Source organism: Schistocerca gregaria, chromosome X (genome assembly GCF_023897955.1).
Source record: "Schistocerca gregaria isolate iqSchGreg1 chromosome X, iqSchGreg1.2, whole genome shotgun sequence".
NCBI lineage: Eukaryota > Metazoa > Arthropoda > Insecta > Orthoptera > Acrididae > Schistocerca > Schistocerca gregaria.
This window is the reverse complement of record NC_064931.1, coordinates 455,594,850-455,616,314: the sequence shown is the minus strand read 5'-3', so window position 1 is coordinate 455,616,314 and position 21,465 is coordinate 455,594,850. Positions and strand designations below refer to the sequence as shown.

General features: G+C 45.9%; 3 non-coding genes across 3 annotated transcripts; all 3 read right to left on the bottom strand.

Annotated features, from left to right (window-relative positions):
- Positions 1-5,211: 5,211 nt before the first annotated feature.
- Trnas-uga (transfer RNA serine (anticodon UGA)) lies at positions 5,212-5,286 on the bottom strand. Its single transcript has one exon. It is a non-coding gene; the product is annotated as a tRNA-Ser (tRNA).
- A 6,310-nt stretch (positions 5,287-11,596) lies between these two features.
- On the bottom strand, positions 11,597-11,671 carry Trnas-uga (transfer RNA serine (anticodon UGA)). The gene has a single exon. It is a non-coding gene; the product is annotated as a tRNA-Ser (tRNA).
- A 6,309-nt stretch (positions 11,672-17,980) lies between these two features.
- Trnas-uga (transfer RNA serine (anticodon UGA)) lies at positions 17,981-18,055 on the bottom strand. The gene has a single exon. It is a non-coding gene; the product is annotated as a tRNA-Ser (tRNA).
- Between the last annotated feature and the right edge of the window lie 3,410 nt (positions 18,056-21,465).

Sequence of the window (21,465 nt, the reverse complement as noted above, 5' to 3'; positions counted from 1 at the left end):
GATACTGTGGAGACATAGCTTAGCCACAGCCTGGGGGATGTTTCCAGAATGAGATTTTCACTCTGCAGCGGAGTGTGCGCTGATATGAAACTTCCTGGCAGATTAAAACTGTGTGCCCGACCGAGACTCGAACTCGGGACCTTTGCCTTTCGCAGACAAGTGCTCTACCAACTGAGCTACCGAAGCACGACTCACGCCCGGTACTCACAGCTTTACTTCTGCCAGTATCCGTCTCCTACCTTCCAAACTTTACAGAAGTTCTTCTGCGAGACATGCAGAACTAGCACTCCTGAAAGAAAGGATACTGTGGAGACATGGTTTAGCCACAGCCTGGGGGATGTTTCCAGAATGAGATTTTCACTCTGCAGCGGAGTGTGTGCTGATATGAACCTTCCTGGCAGTTTAAAACTGTGTGCCCGACCGAGACTCGAACTCGGGACCTTTGCCTTTCACGAGCAAGTGCTTTACCAAATGAGTTACCGAAGCACGACTCACGCCCGGTACTCACAGCTTTACTTCTGCCAGTATCCGTCTCCTACCTTCCAAACTTTACAGAAGCTCTTCTGCGAGACATGCAGAACTAGCACTCCTGAAAGAAAGGATACTGTGGAGACATGGCTTAGCCATAGCCTGGGGGATGTTTCCAGAATGAGATTTTCACTCTGCAGCGGAGTGTGGGCTGATATGAAACTTCCTGGCAGATTAAAACTGTGTGCCCGAGCGAGACTCGAACTCGGGACCTTTGCCTTTCGCAGGTGAGTGCTCTACCAACTGAGCTACCGAAGCACGACTCACGCCCGGTACTCACAGCTTTACTTCTGCCAGTATCCATCTCCTACCTTCCAAAATTTACAGAAGCCCTTCTGCGAGACATGCAGAACTAGCACTCCTGAAAGAAAGGATACTGTGGAGACATGGCGTAGCCACAGCCTGGGTGATGTTTCCAGAATGAGATTTTCACTCTGCAGTGGAGTGTGCGCTGATATGAAACTTCCTGGCAGATTAAAACTGTGTGCCCGACCGAGATTCGAACTCGGGACCTTTGCCTTTCGCGGCCAAGTTGTCTACCAACTGAGCTACCGAAGCACGACTCAAACCCAGTACTCACAGCTTTACTTCTGCCAGTATCCGTCTCCTACCTTCCAAACTTGACAGAAGCTCTTCTGCGACACATTCAGAACTAGCACTCCTGAAAGGAGGGATACTGTGGAGACATGGCTTAGCCACAGCCTGGGGGATGTTTCCAGAATGAGATTTTCACTCTGCAGCGGAGTGTGCGCTGATATAAGACTTCCTGGCAGATTAAAACTGTGTGCCCGACCGAGACTCGAACTCGGGACCTTTGCCTTTCACTGGCAAGTGCTTTACCAACTGAGCTACCGAAGCACGACTCACGCCCGGTACTCACAGCTTTACTTCTGCCAGTATCCGTCTCCTACCTTCCAAACTTTACAGAAGTTCTTCTGCGACACATGCAGAAGTAGCACTCCTGAAAGAAAAGATACTGTGCAGACATATCTTAGCCACAGCCTGGGGGATGTTTCCAGAATGAGATTTTCACTCTGCAGCGGAGTGTGCGCTGATATGAAACTTCCTGGCAGATTAAAACTGTGTGCCCGAACGAGACTCGAACTCGGGACCTTTGCCTTGTGCGGGCAAGTGCTCTACCAACTGAGGTACCGAAGCACGACTCACGCCCGGTACTCACAGCTTTACTTCTGCCAGTATCCGTCTCCTACCTTCCAAACTTTACAGAAGCTCTTCTGCGAGACATGCAGAACTAGCACTCCTGAAAGAAAGGATACTGTGGAGACATGGCTTAGCCACAGCCTGGGGGATGTTTCCAGAATGAGATTTTCACTCTGCAGCTGAGTGTGCGCTGATACGAAACTTCCTGGCAGATTAAAACTGTGTGCCCGACCGAGACTCGAACTCGGGACCTTTGCCTTTCGCGGGCAAGTGCTCTACCAACTGAGCTACCGAAGCACGACTCACGCCCGGTACTCACAGCTTTACTTCTGCCAGTATCCGTCTCCTACCTTCCAAACTTTACAGAAGCTCTTCTGCGAGACATGCAGAACTAGCACTCCTGAAAAAGAGGATACTGTGGAGACATGGCTTAGCCACAGCCTGGGGGATGTTTCCAGAATGAGATTTTCACTCTGCAGCGGAGTGTGCGCTGATATGAAACTTCCTGGCAGATTAAAACTATGTGCCCGACTGAGACTCGAACTCGGGACCTTTGCCTTTCGCAGGCAAGTGCTCTACCAACTGCGATACCGAAGCACGACTCACGCCCGGTACTCACAGCTTTACTTCTGCCAGTATCCGTCTCCTACCTTCCAAACTGTACAGAAGCTCTTCTGCGAGACATGCAGAACTAGCACTCCTGAAAGAAAGGATACTGTGGAGACATAGCTTAGCCACAGCCTGGGGGATGTTTTGAGAATGAGATTATCACTCTGCAGCGGAATGTGCGCTGATATGAAACTTCCTGGCAGATTAAAACTGTGTGCCCGACCGAGACCCTAACTCGGGACCTTTGCCTTTCGCAGACAAGTGCTCTACCAACTGAGCTACCGAAGCACGACTCACGCCCGGTACTCACAGCTTTACTTCTGCCAGTATCCGTCTCCTACCTTCCAAACTTTTCAGAAGCTCTTCTGCGACACATGCAGAACTAGCACTCCTGAAAGGAAAGATACTGTGGAGACATCGCGTAGCCACAGCCTGGGGGATGTTTCCAGAATTTGATTTTCACTCTGCAGCGGAGTGTGCGCTGATATGAACCTTCCTGGCAGTTTAAAACTGTGTGCCCGACCGATACTCGAACTCGGGACCTTTGCCTTTCACGGGCAAGTGCTCCACCAACTGAGCTACCGAAGCACGACTCACGCCGGGTACTCACAGCTTTACTTCTGCCAGTATCCTTCTCCTACCTTCCAAACTTTACAGAAGCTCTTCTGCGAGACATGCAGAACTAGCACTCCTGAAAGAAAGGATACTGTGGAGACATGGCTTAGCCATAACCTGGGGGATGTTTCCAGAATGAGATTTTCACTCTGCAGCGGAGTGTGCGCTGATATGAAACTTCCTGGCAGATTAAAACTGTGTGCCCGACCGAGACTCGAACTCGGGACCGTTGCCTTTCGCAGGCGAGTGCTCTACCAACTGAGCTACCGAAGCACGACTCACGCCCGGTACTCACAGCTTTACTTCTGCCAGTATCCGTCTCCTACCTTCCAAACTTTACAGAAGCCCTTCTGCGAGACATGCAGAACTAGCACTCCTGAAAGAAAGGATACTGTGGAGACATGGCGTAGCCACAGCCTGGGGGATGTTTCCAGAATGAGATTTTCACTCTGCAGTGGAGTGTGCGCTGATATGAAACTTCCTGGCAGATTGAAACTGTGTGCCCGACCGAGACTCGAACTCGGGACCTTTGGCTTTCGCGGGCAAGTGCTCTACCAACTGAGCTACCGAAGCACGACTCAAGCCCGGTACTCACAGCTTTACTTCTGCCAGTATCCGTCTCCTACCTTCCAAACTTTACAGAAGCTCTTCTGCGACACATGCAGAACTAGCACTCCTGAAAGAAGGGATACTGTGGAGACATGGCTTAGCCACAGCCTGGGGGATGTTTCCAGAATGAGATTTTCACTCTGCAGCGGAGTGTGCGCTGATATGAACCTTCCTGGCAGTTTAAAACTGTGTGCCCGACCGAGACTGGTACTCGGGACCTTTGCCTTTCACGGGCAAGTGCTCCACCAACTGAGCTACCGAAGCACGACTCACGCCAGGTACTCACAGCTTTACTTCTGCCAGTATCCTTCTCCTACCTTCCAAACTTTACAGAAGCTCTTCTGCGAGACATGCAGAACTAGCACTCCTGAAAGAAAGGATACTGTGGAGACATGGCTTAGCCATAGCCTGGGGGATGTTTCCAGAATGAGATTTTCACTCTGCAGTGGAGTGTGGGCTGATATGAAACTTCCTGGTAGATTAAAACTGTGTGCCCGAGCGAGACTCGAACTCGGAACCGTTGCCTTACGCAGGCGAGTGCTCTACCAACTGAGCTACCGAAGCACGACTCACGCCCGGTACTCACAGCTTTACTTCTGCCAGTATCCGTCTCCTACCTTCCAAACTTTACAGAAGCCCTTCTGCGAGACATGCAGAACTAGCACTCCTGAAAGAAAGGATACTGTGGAGACATGGCGTAGCCACAGCCTAGGTGATGTTTCCAGAATGAGATTTTCACTCTGCAGCGGAGTGTGCGCTGATATGAAACTTCCTGGCAGATTAAAACTGTGTGCCCGAGCGAGACTCGAACTCGGGACCTTTGCCTTTCGCAGGCAAGTGCTTTACCAACTGAGCTACCGAAGACGACTCACGCCCGGTACTCACAGCTTTACTTCTGCCAGTATCCGTCTCCTACCTTCCAAACTTTACAGAAGCTCTTCTGCGACACATGCAGAACTAGAACTCCTGAAAGAAGGGATACTGTGGAGACATGGCTTAGCCACAGCCTGGGGGATGTTTCCAGAATGAGATTTTCACTCTGCAGCGGAGTGTGCGCTGATATGAACCTTCCTGGCAGTTTAAAACTGTGTGCCCGACCGAGACTGGTACTCGGGACCTTTGCCTTTCACGGGCAAGTGCTCCACCAACTGAGCTACCGAAGCACGACTCACGCCAGGTACTCACAGCTTTACTTCTGCCAGTATCCTTCTCCTACCTTCCAAACTTTACAGAAGCTCTTCTGCGAGACATGCAGAACTAGCACTCCTGAAAGAAAGGATACTGTGGAGACATGGCTTAGCCATAGCCTGGGGGATGTTTCCAGAATGAGATTTTCACTCTGCAGCGGAGTGTGGGCTGATATGAAACTTCCTGGTAGATTAAAACTGTGTGCCCGAGCGAGACTCGAACTCGGAACCGTTGCCTTTCGCAGGCGAGTGCTCTACCAACTGAGCTACCGAAGCACGACTCACGCCCGGTACTCACAGCTTTACTTCTGCCAGTATCCGTCTCCTACCTTCCAAACTTTACAGAAGCCCTTCTGCGAGACATGCAGAACTAGCACTCCTGAAAGAAAGGATACTGTGGAGACATGGCTTAGCCACAGCCTGGGGGATGTTTCCAGAATGAGATTTTCACTCTGCAGTGGAGTGTGCGCTGATATGAACCTTCCTGGCAGTTTAAAACTGTGTGCCCGACCGAGACTCGAACTCGGGACCTTTGCCTTTCACGGGCAAGTGCTCTACCAACTGAGCTACCGAAGCACGACTCACGCACGGTGCTCACAGCTTTACTTCTGCCAGTATCCGTCTCCTACCTTCCAAACTTTACAGAAGTTCTTCTGCGAGGCGTGCAGAACTAGCACTCCTGAAAGAAAAGATACTGTGCAGACATAGCTTAGCCACAGCCTGGGAGATGTTTCCAGAATGAGATTTTCACTCTGCAGCGGAGTGTGCGCTGATATGAAACTTCCTGGCAGATTAAAACTGTGTGCCCGACTGAGACTCGAACTCGGGACCTTTGCCTTTCGCAGGCAAGTGCTCTACCAACTTTTTTTTTTTCCTACGCCTTATCCATTTTTTTTTTTTTTTTTGGGCCTCCCTTCTCCCCACACAGCCCATCCATTCGCTCTCCTTTTATGCCTTCTTCGGCGAGCTTCTATGCTATATCGACTGATTTTTTTTCAAATTTACTGTGACAGTTAGGGAAATGAAATGATGTTTGGCTTCTTCGCCATGTGAGGCTTCTCCTCCGTAGAACTGAAAATTGAAAAATTAAGGCTTCTTGGGAATTAATAAATTGTCACTCTTGCTTCATACTGAAAAAAATTAAACAAAAATAGAAAGATTGTAACTGAGGAACACGTGCAAGAAGCTTCCACTGCATTGTGTGCAACGAAACCACCTTCCGATATTACCGAGATCCTGGAAAATCATCATAGATGAAAGTAGTTGCTGGAGATATGGGGTTCATCCAGCAGTAAGTGTGAAGCCGCAGTGCCGTTTCGGGGTTCTGTCCGAGGCCTTCACGGCTACCGTAGCGGCCCTGGGGCACACGAAGTCCCCACCGTACTTCACCCTCAACAGCGATCCCCTACTTTGGCCTGTGACTACATTTTTCGTAGACGAGGGCTATTAAGATGTTTATCCAATCCCTTGTCTCTGAAACAGAATGTGTAACATGTTACCAAAAGTTTTTTTGTGGTCCCTGCGCGTACATATCTGATAATATTTTGCTCGTTCGTATAATTCGTATTCTAAAACACGGTCATTGCCGTGTTCAGATATAACGTAATGTACATAATTGCCAAACAACCACAACACAGCATTGGTTTTCTGGACAGGGAAGAAAACACCATCGGGGAAGAGTAATTTTTCAACATTGATCTCAGTACTAACAGTTCTGGTTATAAAGGCTACCCGCCGTTGGAGTCCCCTCCATATTTCGGCGTATCCGCCACAGAGAAAGCGGTGGATCAATGTGTCAACTGCGTCACATCGGGTGCACACAATCGTGTCACTAAGACCAATGGAGTGCAACTTTTCGTTAGTGGAAACTACGTTATTAACAACTCGGTACCAGGTTGCCTGAATGTCGGAAGACAGTTCACGATTACTAATATTTTTCCAAATTCTTTTCCAGTCTTTGTCGGGATATCTGCACTCCATTTTGTTGACATGTTCTTTCGTTGTTAAGAGTTCCATGAATTTCCTGCAATTCCTTGATTGTGGATTCGTGACAATACTGTCCATGTAGCTAATCTCTAAAAAGAACTGGCGAATATATTTCAATTTATAATTAATTCCGCCTATATTTATGGGTGGACGTAAATTTTCTGGCTGTAGGAGTCGATACAGCCTGGCTGTAATACTATGTGGATGTTTTTCTATAATTTGTAGGGTCCTCTTTATATATAACGCCGTAGTCTTCCGCCATATATCTGTTAAACCTAGGCCACCTTCAGCGGAAGGTAACGTAACTGTACCGACTGCTACTCTAAAAATATTCCCTGTCCATATAAATCGGCAAATGATACTCATTATACGTTTGGCAATGGGTTTCGAAACTGGCAATATTTGACCTATATATATAGCTTTTGATAAAATGGACCAATTAATTATTCTGATTCGTTGTTTAATGTTCAGATGTCTGGTCTGATTGAGTATTGTGGCTCCTCTGATTGTATCCAGTACTTTCTTCCAATTGTAGGTCATGGTCTGAAGCGGACATCGGTAAAAGGTGACACCCAGAGCGGTGTGACGATCGACGGAGCGTGCCCATTCCAAACGGACATCTTGAAGACCTTTAAGATTTAAAAACGAACTCTTCACCTCGTTAACCCTAGCGCCTGTAGCTTCACAAAAGATCTGAATATTCGTAGTTAATTTCTCTAAATCTTCGTTACTACGAATAACCACTCCAACGTCATCAGCATATGCATTGGTGACGTTGTTAACGCCAGATATCGTGATGCCCTCAAGATCGACATCGAGTCTCCTTAGTAAAGGCTCCAGTGCAACAACATACAGGAGCATTGACAAAGGACTTCCCTGCGGGACGCCGTTGCGAATTTCAATGGGTGGAGTGAAATGCCCATTTACAGACACTTGTGTTTGGATGCCTTCAACAATGTTAATTAAAACTTGCACAAAATGTTGACTAAAACCCACATAGGTCAACGTTCTGAACAAAAATAAGTGGTTGACCCTGTCAAAAGCCTTTGAGAAGTCGATAAAGGCAAGGCCTCCTGGTGAGGATGACGTTGCAAAAATTGCAGAGACATCCCTATATTCACAAACAGTTTTAAAAATATTCCGCCCCGAGAGACAGGTTTGGTGGTCACCTATGATCTTCTCCATTAGAGGTCTCAGTCTTTCCTTCAGTACACGTGCAATTATTTTATAATCCGAGTTCATCAAACATATTGGTCTCAATTGATTGAGATCTTTAACTGTCGCGTTCCTTCCCTTTGGTATTAGCACAGTTACGCTTTCTTTGAACTCGCGTGGAACAGTAACACCTTGCAACACTTCATTTATCACTTCTGTGAATTGATTACCGATGAGAGGCCAAAATTTACAATAAAGCTCTACAGGCAAGCCATCAGGCCCTGGGGACTTACGGGTAGGCGAATATTTAAGTATATCAAACACCTCCTCACATGTGATCGCAGTGGTAAGGGACACATTGTCCTCGTCATTGATAACGTCGTCGATACCTGTAGTTCGTAGCAAATCGTTCGCACAGTCTAGATTATACCGGGTATCAGTATATAACGTACGATAAAATCCATAAACTGCATTTAAAATGTCAGAGTGTTCCGTCAGCACCCGGTTATCGCCCACTCTAAGACAAGCAATAAACGCTCGTCTTCTATTTCTTTCATGTTCGAGTAAGTGGTACAGCGATGCGTTTTCGTCCTCCACCGTTGTCGGGACACGAGATTTAATTTTTAAACCCTCCAGCTGTTGTCGCTTGAGACTTATGAGGTGAGCCTTGATCTTCTTTATTTCAATGAAAACCTCATCAGTCATCTGCTGAGCTGATAGTTCCCTTAAGCATGTATAGTAAAATTCAACGGTATTGCGAGACCACATCGCTCGCTCCCTCCCGTAAGCTATTAGGGATGATCTCAATTTCTTTTTAGCACATGAGGTCCACCACGCAAGGCGAGAGCTGTATTTATGGCGCATACGTAGAGCAGCCTGCCATACCTCCGCTACTGTTCTTGATAGGGCACCCTCGAACAACATATGGGTATTCAGCTTCCATAAGGGGCGACCCCAATACGTTCCTTGCTTCTGAAACCGAATGCTGCATTTCACTGCGAGATGGTCCGAAAAGGTAGTGGGAATTACTTTGATACTACTGATTTTATTTTCCAGGTTTGCTGTGACGTATATTCTGTCTATTCTGCTTTGCGAGCGATTACTGATGTACGTAAATTTGACTAACGTGGGGTATTTGCTTTCCCACACGTCTGTCCACTTCATGTTTGTCACCAAAGCCGCCAGTTCCCTGGAGAAGTTAAAATTTGGTCGCTGATCCTTTTTGTGAAGTACACAATTAAAGTCACCACCGATTAAAGCTTCCGCCGGATTCCCCTTAAGTAAATAGACCATATCGTTCTTAAAAAAAATTAGCCCTATCATCTCTAGCGTTGTTACCAGAGGGGACATATACATTTAAAACAGTAGTAGTAAAAATTTTACAACTGATGCCCCTCCCATTTTCTAACAGACAGATATCCTTCACATCAATACCATCTTTGACAAGGATCGCAGTCCCACATGTGGCTTCCGGTGCAATATTTAAAATCTCTTGAAAACCTGGGACATAAAAGTTGTGGACATTAAATTCCTGTAGGAGGGCTATATCAGTATCCGACTGGTAAAGGAAATCTTTTAAAGAAGCGACTTTCGTTTCACTGCGAATCCGATTTATATTGATCGTGGTCACGTTATATGTCAGTTCCGTTGGCATAGGTGCAGGTAAAAGAAATTGGCTAATGAAGTATACCCCATGCAGAGTCACGTCTGTACCATTCCATGCTGTCTGTCAGAAAGAAAAATAGACATGAAAAAAAATAATTAAATGCCACTAGCATGTGTCAGGTCCATCTCCATTCCGTGGTCGGTGCGATCTTCTTGGGCATCGGCCCAATCAAGTCCTTTTCCTGAGACAGTTCCGTCTAAATCCATAGTAGTGCCGGTCTGCAAACCTGCGACGCCAAGCGGTGCGCGAGGTTGTTGTTGAAGATCATCTGCATCGGCACGACTCATCTCCGCTTCAGTACACTCGTTAACTCGTGCTACTGGGCATTGTTCTCGTAGTCGTTCATTATCCCTTAAATGTTTTAACTTTTCCCGCAATGCAGGAGCTAAACTCTCTGCTGCTTTGTGTGCCAATCTCCTCTTCTTGCCTTTCTTCGAAGATCTCTTCGGCGATCTAGCAGGAGATGAAGTTTGCGACCTGTCAGGAGAAGTACCGGATGATACGTCTGACGTCGCCTGTTCCTTTTTTCGGACAAAAGTCCGCGTATCGCATTCCACAACGGCAGAAGGAGGCAGATCTTTTTCCATGGCTCCCACTGGTAGCAACCCAGTCTCCAATTCTACACTATCGCTCGTTGTGGTTTCCTTGACGCAAGTGTCTTCTGTGGGCGCCAACGTGAAACCAATGTCCAGATTGCTATCTTCGTTCATAGATCCCGCAGAGTGGATGCCTGGAGCGTCCACTCCTCGGAAGCTAGTGGCAATATCCTCACGTTGGTGGGAATCCTGACGACGCAAGGAAACCTCCGTTGCGGGTATTTGGGGATCTTCGGCCGAGTCCGCGGAAGAACGAGCAACCACAGTGGGAGAGTTGGAAAAAGTTGGCGTCGGCATAGATTCGAGGGGCGCGGAGCTGATCGGCAGACCATCCGCAAATCTAGAGCTTGAAGCCGGAGTATCGTCGACAACCGCCCGCGAGGCAGCAGGCTCCCCGCGCACAGGCGGCACCGACTCGCCTCGGCTGCGGAAGTCAGCAGCGGCAGCGTATGACAACTTCATACCAACAACAGGGCCGGAACGCGGCATCTCGTCACGCGGTAACTGCGGGACACGCCTCCGTGAACATTCTGCACGAATGTGTTCCGTGGAATTGCATAAAGCGCAAGTCCGCGGTTGCCCATCATAGATAATCAAAGCACGATACCCACAAATATTAAGAAAAGAGGGGACATGCTTCTGTAATTCAATCTTAATTTGCCTTACGCCGTTCAAGACAGGAAACATATGAGCTTCAGACCACCTTTCTGCCACATTGGAAATAATTCTGCCATAAGGCCGAAGGGCAACATTAAGTTCTTCGGGCGGAATTTCAAAAGGGAGCTCAAACACTCTGATCGTACGAATCCCGTACCCAGCATGACTAACAGCAACGTCACTCACATTCCCATCAGAATGATTAAACTTCACGCTACCTCCGCAACGATCCACAATGGAACTACATAATTCTGGACTTTTCATCTTCAGATACACAGCATTTGTCACAAACGAGAGATAAACTCCGACAACATCATCACCGTTAATCAATACTTTTTCGATAAACCATGCTTTAATTTCAAATGCTTTAGGTCGAACGAAATTTCGATCGAAAGTAAACTTGATTGTGTCTTTCCTAAAATAATTCGACCTATTAATTCTAGAACTTCATGAATACAAGTGCAACACGAATAGCGGCTTAGCAGCACCACTAGCCTCAAACGCAGCGACTCAGCCTGTGTTTACTACAGCCAGACGTCCAGCTCCGCCACACGTCCGTCCCGCTCGGCGGCTGACTCGCAAACAACTGAGCTACCGAAGCACGACTCACGCCCGGTACTCACAGCTTTACTTCTGCCAGTATCCGTCTCCTACCTTCCAAACTTTACAGAAGCTCTTCTGCGAGACATGCATTACTAGCACTCCTGAAAGAAAGGATACTGTGGAGACATGGCTTAGCCACAGCCTGGGGGATGTTTCCAGAATGAGATTTTCACTCTGCAGTGGAGTGTGCGCTGATATGAACCTTCCTGGCAGTTTAAAACTGTGTGCCCGACCGAGACTCGAACTCGGGACCTTTGCCTTTCACGGGCAAGTGCTCTACCAACTGAGCTACCGAAGCACGACTCACGCACGGTGCTCACAGCTTTACTTCTGCCAGTATCCGTCTCCTACCTTCCAAACTTTACAGAAGTTCTTCTGCGAGGCGTGCAGAACTAGCACTCCTGAAAGAAAAGATACTGTGCAGACATAGCTTAGCCACAGCCTGGGAGATGTTTCCAGAATGAGATTTTCACTCTGCAGCGGAGTGTGCGCTGATATGAAACTTCCTGGCAGATTAAAACTGTGTGCCCGACTGAGACTCGAACTCGGGACCTTTGCCTTTCGCAGGCAAGTGCTCTACCAACTTTTTTTTTTTCCTACGCCTTATCCATTTTTTTTTTTTTTTTGGGCCTCCCTTCTCCCCACACAGCCCATCCATTCGCTCTCCTTTTATGCCTTCTTCGGCGAGCTTCTATGCTATATCGACTGATTTTTTTTCAAATTTACTGTGACAGTTAGGGAAATGAAATGATGTTTGGCTTCTTCGCCATGTGAGGCTTCTCCTCCGTAGAACTGAAAATTGAAAAATTAAGGCTTCTTGGGAATTAATAAATTGTCACTCTTGCTTCATACTGAAAAAAATTAAACAAAAATAGAAAGATTGTAACTGAGGAACACGTGCAAGAAGCTTCCACTGCATTGTGTGCAACGAAACCACCTTCCGATATTACCGAGATCCTGGAAAATCATCATAGATGAAAGTAGTTGCTGGAGATATGGGGTTCATCCAGCAGTAAGTGTGAAGCCGCAGTGCCGTTTCGGGGTTCTGTCCGAGGCCTTCACGGCTACCGTAGCGGCCCTGGGGCACACGAAGTCCCCACCGTACTTCACCCTCAACAGCGATCCCCTACTTTGGCCTGTGACTACATTTTTCGTAGACGAGGGCTATTAAGATGTTTATCCAATCCCTTGTCTCTGAAACAGAATGTGTAACATGTTACCAAAAGTTTTTTTGTGGTCCCTGCGCGTACATATCTGATAATATTTTGCTCGTTCGTATAATTCGTATTCTAAAACACGGTCATTGCCGTGTTCAGATATAACGTAATGTACATAATTGCCAAACAACCACAACACAGCATTGGTTTTCTGGACAGGGAAGAAAACACCATCGGGGAAGAGTAATTTTTCAACATTGATCTCAGTACTAACAGTTCTGGTTATAAAGGCTACCCGCCGTTGGAGTCCCCTCCATATTTCGGCGTATCCGCCACAGAGAAAGCGGTGGATCAATGTGTCAACTGCGTCACATCGGGTGCACACAATCGTGTCACTAAGACCAATGGAGTGCAACTTTTCGTTAGTGGAAACTACGTTATTAACAACTCGGTACCAGGTTGCCTGAATGTCGGAAGACAGTTCACGATTACTAATATTTTTCCAAATTCTTTTCCAGTCTTTGTCGGGATATCTGCACTCCATTTTGTTGACATGTTCTTTCGTTGTTAAGAGTTCCATGAATTTCCTGCAATTCCTTGATTGTGGATTCGTGACAATACTGTCCATGTAGCTAATCTCTAAAAAGAACTGGCGAATATATTTCAATTTATAATTAATTCCGCCTATATTTATGGGTGGACGTAAATTTTCTGGCTGTAGGAGTCGATACAGCCTGGCTGTAATACTATGTGGATGTTTTTCTATAATTTGTAGGGTCCTCTTTATATATAACGCCGTAGTCTTCCGCCATATATCTGTTAAACCTAGGCCACCTTCAGCGGAAGGTAACGTAACTGTACCGACTGCTACTCTAAAAATATTCCCTGTCCATATAAATCGGCAAATGATACTCATTATACGTTTGGCAATGGGTTTCGAAACTGGCAATATTTGACCTATATATATAGCTTTTGATAAAATGGACCAATTAATTATTCTGATTCGTTGTTTAATGTTCAGATGTCTGGTCTGATTGAGTATTGTGGCTCCTCTGATTGTATCCAGTACTTTCTTCCAATTGTAGGTCATGGTCTGAAGCGGACATCGGTAAAAGGTGACACCCAGAGCGGTGTGACGATCGACGGAGCGTGCCCATTCCAAACGGACATCTTGAAGACCTTTAAGATTTAAAAACGAACTCTTCACCTCGTTAACCCTAGCGCCTGTAGCTTCACAAAAGATCTGAATATTCGTAGTTAATTTCTCTAAATCTTCGTTACTACGAATAACCACTCCAACGTCATCAGCATATGCATTGGTGACGTTGTTAACGCCAGATATCGTGATGCCCTCAAGATCGACATCGAGTCTCCTTAGTAAAGGCTCCAGTGCAACAACATACAGGAGCATTGACAAAGGACTTCCCTGCGGGACGCCGTTGCGAATTTCAATGGGTGGAGTGAAATGCCTATTTACAGACACTTGTGTTTGGATGCCTTCAACAATGTTAATTAAAACTTGCACAAAATGTTGACTAAAACCCACATAGGTCAACGTTCTGAACAAAAATAAGTGGTTGACCCTGTCAAAAGCCTTTGAGAAGTCGATAAAGGCAAGGCCTCCTGGTGAGGATGACGTTGCAAAAATTGCAGAGACATCCCTATATTCACAAACAGTTTTAAAAATATTCCGCCCCGAGAGACAGGTTTGGTGGTCACCTATGATCTTCTCCATTAGAGGTCTCAGTCTTTCCTTCAGTACACGTGCAATTATTTTATAATCCGAGTTCATCAAACATATTGGTCTCAATTGATTGAGATCTTTAACTGTCGCGTTCCTTCCCTTTGGTATTAGCACAGTTACGCTTTCTTTGAACTCGCGTGGAACAGTAACACCTTGCAACACTTCATTTATCACTTCTGTGAATTGATTACCGATGAGAGGCCAAAATTTACAATAAAACTCTACAGGCAAGCCATCAGGCCCTGGGGACTTACGGGTAGGCGAATATTTAAGTATATCAAACACCTCCTCACATGTGATCGCAGTGGTAAGGGACACATTGTCCTCGTCATTGATAACGTCGTCGATACCTGTAGTTCGTAGCAAATCGTTCGCACAGTCTAGATTATACCGGGTATCAGTATATAACGTACGATAAAATCCATAAACTGCATTTAAAATGTCAGAGTGTTCCGTCAGCACCCGGTTATCGCCCACTCTAAGACAAGCAATAAACGCTCGTCTTCTATTTCTTTCATGTTCGAGTAAGTGGTACAGCGATGCGTTTTCGTCCTCCACCGTTGTCGGGACACGAGATTTAATTTTTAAACCCTCCAGCTGTTGTCGCTTGAGACTTATGAGGTGAGCCTTGATCTTCTTTATTTCAATGAAAACCTCATCAGTCATCTGCTGAGCTGATAGTTCCCTTAAGCATGTATAGTAAAATTCAACGGTATTGCGAGACCACATCGCTCGCTCCCTCCCGTAAGCTATTAGGGATGATCTCAATTTCTTTTTAGCACATGAGGTCCACCACGCAAGGCGAGAGCTGTATTTATGGCGCATACGTAGAGCAGCCTGCCATACCTCCGCTACTGTTCTTGATAGGGCACCCTCGAACAACATATGGGTATTCAGCTTCCATAAGGGGCGACCCCAATACGTTCCTTGCTTCTGAAACCGAATGCTGCATTTCACTGCGAGATGGTCCGAAAAGGTAGTGGGAATTACTTTGATACTACTGATTTTATTTTCCAGGTTTGCTGTGACGTATATTCTGTCTATTCTGCTTTGCGAGCGATTACTGATGTACGTAAATTTGACTAACGTGGGGTATTTGCTTTCCCACACGTCTGTCCACTTCATGTTTGTCACCAAAGCCGCCAGTTCCCTGGAGAAGTTAAAATTTGGTCGCTGATCCTTTTTGTGAAGTACACAATTAAAGTCACCACCGATTAAAGCTTCCGCCGGATTCCCCTTAAGTAAATAGACCATATCGTTCTTAAAAAAAATTAGCCCTATCATCTCTAGCGTTGTTACCAGAGGGGACATATACATTTAAAACAGTAGTAGTAAAAATTTTACAACTGATGCCCCTCCCATTTTCTAACAGACAGATATCCTTCACATCAATACCATCTTTGACAAGGATCGCAGTCCCACATGTGGCTTCCGGTGCAATATTTAAAATCTCTTGAAAACCTGGGACATAAAAGTTGTGGACATTAAATTCCTGTAGGAGGGCTATATCAGTATCCGACTGGTAAAGGAAATCTTTTAAAGAAGCGACTTTCGTTTCACTGCGAATCCGATTTATATTGATCGTGGTCACGTTATATGTCAGTTCCGTTGGCATAGGTGCAGGTAAAAGAAATTGGCTAATGAAGTATACCCCATGCAGAGTCACGTCTGTACCATTCCATGCTGTCTGTCAGAAAGAAAAATAGACATGAAAAAAAATAATTAAATGCCACTAGCATGTGTCAGGTCCATCTCCATTCCGTGGTCGGTGCGATCTTCTTGGGCATCGGCCCAATCAAGTCCTTTTCCTGAGACAGTTCGGTCTAAATCCATAGTAGTGCCGGTCTGCAAACCTGCGACGCCAAGCGGTGCGCGAGGTTGTTGTTGAAGATCATCTGCATCGGCACGACTCATCTCCGCTTCAGTACACTCGTTAACTCGTGCTACTGGGCATTGTTCTCGTAGTCGTTCATTATCCCTTAAATGTTTTAACTTTTCCCGCAATGCAGGAGCTAAACTCTCTGCTGCTTTGTGTGCCAATCTCCTCTTCTTGCCTTTCTTCGAAGATCTCTTCGGCGATCTAGCAGGAGATGAAGTTTGCGACCTGTCAGGAGAAGTACCGGATGATACGTCTGACGTCGCCTGTTCCTTTTTTCGGACAAAAGTCCGCGTATCGCATTCCACAACGGCAGAAGGAGGCAGATCTTTTTCCATGGCTCCCACTGGTAGCAACCCAGTCTCCAATTCTACACTATCGCTCGTTGTGGTTTCCTTGACGCAAGTGTCTTCTGTGGGCGCCAACGTGAAACCAATGTCCAGATTGCTATCTTCGTTCATAGATCCCGCAGAGTGGATGCCTGGAGCGTCCACTCCTCGGAAGCTAGTGGCAATATCCTCACGTTGGTGGGAATCCTGACGACGCAAGGAAACCTCCGTTGCGGGTATTTGGGGATCTTCGGCCGAGTCCGCGGAAGAACGAGCAACCACAGTGGGAGAGTTGGAAAAAGTTGGCGTCGGCATAGATTCGAGGGGCGCGGAGCTGATCGGCAGACCATCCGCAAATCTAGAGCTTGAAGCCGGAGTATCGTCGACAACCGCCCGCGAGGCAGCAGGCTCCCCGCGCACAGGCGGCACCGACTCGCCTCGGCTGCGGAAGTCAGCAGCGGCAGCGTATGACAACTTCATACCAACAACAGGGCCGGAACGCGGCATCTCGTCACGCGGTAACTGCGGGACACGCCTCCGTGAACATTCTGCACGAATGTGTTCCGTGGAATTGCATAAAGCGCAAGTCCGCGGTTGCCCATCATAGATAATCAAAGCACGATACCCACAAATATTAAGAAAAGAGGGGACATGCTTCTGTAATTCAATCTTAATTTGCCTCACGCCGTTCAAGACAGGAAACATATGAGCTTCAGACCACCTTTCTGCCACATTGGAAATAATTCTGCCATAAGGCTGAAGGGCAACATTAAGTTCTTCGGGCGGAATTTCAAAAGGGAGCTCAAACACTCTGATCGTACGAATCCCGTACCCAGCATGACTAACAGCAACGTCACTCACATTCCCATCAGAATGATTAAACTTCACGCTACCTCCGCAACGATCCACAATGGAACTACATAATTCTGGACTTTTCATCTTCAGATACACAGCATTTGTCACAAACGAGAGATAAACTCCGACAACATCATCACCGTTAATCAATACTTTTTCGATAAACCATGCTTTAATTTCAAATGCTTTAGGTCGAACGAAATTTCGATCGAAAGTAAACTTGATTGTGTCTTTCCTAAAATAATTCGACCTATTAATTCTAGAACTTCATGAATACAAGTGCAACACGAATAGCGGCTTAGCAGCACCACTAGCCTCAAACGCAGCGACTCAGCCTGTGTTTACTACAGCCAGACGTCCAGCTCCGCCACACGTCCGTCCCGCTCGGCGGCTGACTCGCAAACAACTGAGCTACCGAAGCACGACTCACGCCCGGTACTCACAGCTTTACTTCTGCCAGTATCCGTCTCCTACCTTCCAAACTTTACAGAAGCTCTTCTGCGAGACATGCATTACTAGCACTCCTGAAAGAAAGGATACTGTGGAGACATGGCTTAGCCACAGCCTGGGGGATGTTTCCAGAATGAGATTTTCACTCTGCAGCGGAGTGTGCGCTGATATGAACCTTCCTGGCAGTTTAAAACTGTGTGCCCGACCGAGACTCGAACTCGGGACCTTTGCCTTTCACGGGCAAGTGCTCTACCAACTGAGCTACCGAAGCACGACTCACGCCCGGTACTCACAGCTTTACTTCTGCCAGTATCCGTCTCCTACCTTCCAAACTTTACAGAAGCTCTTCTGCGAGATATGCAGAACTAGCACTCCTGAAAGAAAGGATACTGTGGAGACATGGCTTAGCCACAGCCTGGGGGATGTTTCCAGAATGAGATTTTCACTCTGCAGCTGAGTGTGCGCTGATACGAAACTTCCTGGCAGATTAAAACTGTGTGCCCGACCAAGACTCGAACTCGGGACCTTTGCCTTTCGCGGGCAAGTGCTCTACCAACTGAGCTACCGAAGCACGACTCACGCCCGGTACTCACAGCTTTACTTCTGCCAGTTGGTAGAGCACTTGCCCGCGAAAGGCAAAAGTCCCGAGTTCGAGTCTCGGTCGGGCACACAGTTTTAATCTGCCAGAAAGTTTCATATTAGCGCACACTCCGCTGCAGAGTGAAAATCTCATTCTGGAAACATCCCCCAGGCTGTGGCTGAGCCATGTCTCCACAGTATCCTTTCTTTCAGGAGTGCTAGTTCTGCATGTCTCGCAGAAGAGCTTCTGTAAAGTTTGGAAGGTAGGAGATGGATACTGCCAGAAGTAAAGCTGTGAGTACCGGCCGTGAGTCATGCTTCGGTAGCTCAGTTGGTAGAGCATTTGCCCGCGAAAGGCAAATGTCCCGAGTTCGAGTCTCGGTCGGGCACACAGTTTTAATCTACCAGGAAGTTTCGGCTCATGCCTCACCGAACCTATGCCAAAAACGCTATTTTTTCTAAATACTTGGCCATCTGGACTTTCCACAATTGTCATTTTCACTTGTGGCCTGGCCCTGCATGTACCATAATTTGGAAAAAATTGAGCATCATGAATAGGTGCAGTTCCCTTGTAATTTGGTTTGCACATAAGTACACATAGTATGCAAAGTAATTAATTATTCCATCTGTGAATGATTTTTGAATTAAATACAAACTAGTAAGAAGTTACTAAGTATCAAGTATCTAAAGTACAGTATTGTGCTTAATTAACAAATTCAAAGAGCAGATACAAAGACATTAGAGGTTTTTCTACTTCCAATTCAGTGTCCTCAATAAGCAACATACTTTCTCTTCTATAGTCACGACTGTGTTAATTATCATACAATATATGATTTGCATATATTTTGTGAATAAAGTCATCATTATTCATTGTCTGCTATAGGTTGAAATCATAACATAGTAATATTTCAAATCACTGCCATAATACAGTTTCCAACTTTTAATATTCATCTCAGTATCCAGTCTTTATATCATCCATTCTACAGTGTAAACAGTAAGTAAGTCATCATTATGAATGTTCAAAACTACAGTAAGTGAAATCTAAGATTTTTCAGTTCTACCTAACATATGTCACATTCACATGTTCACCACATTTTCATGCAACAAATGTACCTGGTACAGGAGTCTACACATTTCTCAGAATAAGTCACAAGTGAATCAAAAGCATAAATCACTTAGTATTCTCCACTCAACACTAGTTAAGCCACAAAATCGTAAAAAATAGCATGGTAGAAAATGGTAAAAATACATTTTATTTACAAAAATAATAATGTGAATTGTCATGTTGTATAGCAGTTAGACATAATGTCTAACTAAATACCAACAAGCTCTGCAAACTACAGAACATTCATAAATCAAGAATAATTTGCCTATACAAGTAGCAAATAGTTCCATGGCTCATATAAGGTAACTGAATTATAGTGGGCACAGTCAGGTAGGTAGATCAGTGTTTTGTGAACTTATTTTATATGTAATAATGGTTTGACTTTGATTTTGAGTGATATTAACATTGCTCAAGATTAGTTAACTATGACAGAATGAACAGATTGACAGAAGAATGTAACGTTGACAGACTGACAAGTGAGGTGCAGGTGCAGCATTTGGAAACAAAACTGGAACTAAAATGTTACCTACCTAGGAACCTTATATTTGCTACACAAATAACATACAAAGAATGTGTGTCCCCCTCTTTGGGGGACACCACCTTGACAAAGCACTATCTGTGTGGGTGGAGAGGCTTTTGTATCTGCGTGAAGCTGAGGGCTATGCCAAAGGTAGAGGACCTACTACCAGAAAGGCCTTAGCTGATGGATCAGAGAAAGAGTATTCCAAAACTTTCTGTCTTCCTTATCCACTCCTAGTCCTTACCCAATTTCCTTCCCCAACTGTGCCGAGGAATGTGTGGTACATGGAAAGATGTGTGATGTGGACTGTATAGATCCCCAAACATCATGGGACCAAGATGGGCCCGACTGATGAAAATAATTTAAAACAAACTGAGGGGCAAACTATGATCTCAGACATCCAAACATTGGGCTCAGGACTGATGGTATGCAGCCACACTACTGATTCAGTGTCTAGGCCTGAGTAGGAAATGGGAAGTGTAACTGAGACGCTGGACCAGATCAAGATTAAAGCCTTGTCTGGGGCCCAGAGGAGGATACTTCTCAGGGAACAGAAGCTAAAGGAAGGAAAATAATGGCTTCCCAAAAAAAGTGGAGGGAATTAAAAGGTCTTTAGCCCAAAACCACCAAGAAAAAAATGTCTCAGGTTGAAGGGGATACACAAACACCCTCAATGTCAAAGACAGGTAACAAGAGAGAAAGGGAGGAATGTAAGAAACCATTCTCTCAGGAAGAGTGAGTCCAGAAAAAGCCAAGACAAGAAATAGGGAAACAGATGTATAGTACTGCAGTCTTGGTTTTTAGGATGTCGGTTATCCAAGAAAGTTATTCTCTGGTAAGCATCACCTTGAAATAGCTGGTGCTCGTGCAGATGACCCTCTTTGAAAAGATTGGGGAGAGGGTGGTTGGACGCTGGCCCAGGTCTCAAATTCAGGAGGGTCTATCTAGATCATAGTGCCCCCATTTTTGTATGTGAGGGGGTGCATACAGTGGAATGGCTCAAGAACAAGGTGCCCATGATCTCCCCATGGGAGGATGTGAATCTGCTTTTTAAGGAGTCAGCTGAGCTTCTTAACACCACAAAAGTATCAATATGGGTGACAAATATCCTGAAGGATGTCTCTCCAAAAACTCTATTTGAGAAAATAGGGATCCAGGATCCCAAAGTCTCGACAGAGAATTGGAGAGTAATTAACCAGGAGGCTGGAATGTGAATTGCTACTCTGCAGTGGAGTGTGCACTGATATGTAACTTCCTGGCAGGTTATAACTGTGTACCGGACCAAGACTCGAACTCAGGACCTATGCCTTTCATGGGCAAGTGCTCTACCATCTGAGCAGACTTCTGCCGGTACGTCATCTGAGGAGACGAGATACTGGTGGTAGTAAAGCTGTGAGGACGGGTCGTGAATCGTACTAGGGTGGCTCAGATGGTAGAGCACTTGCCCATGAAATGCATAGGTCTTGTGTTCGAGTCTT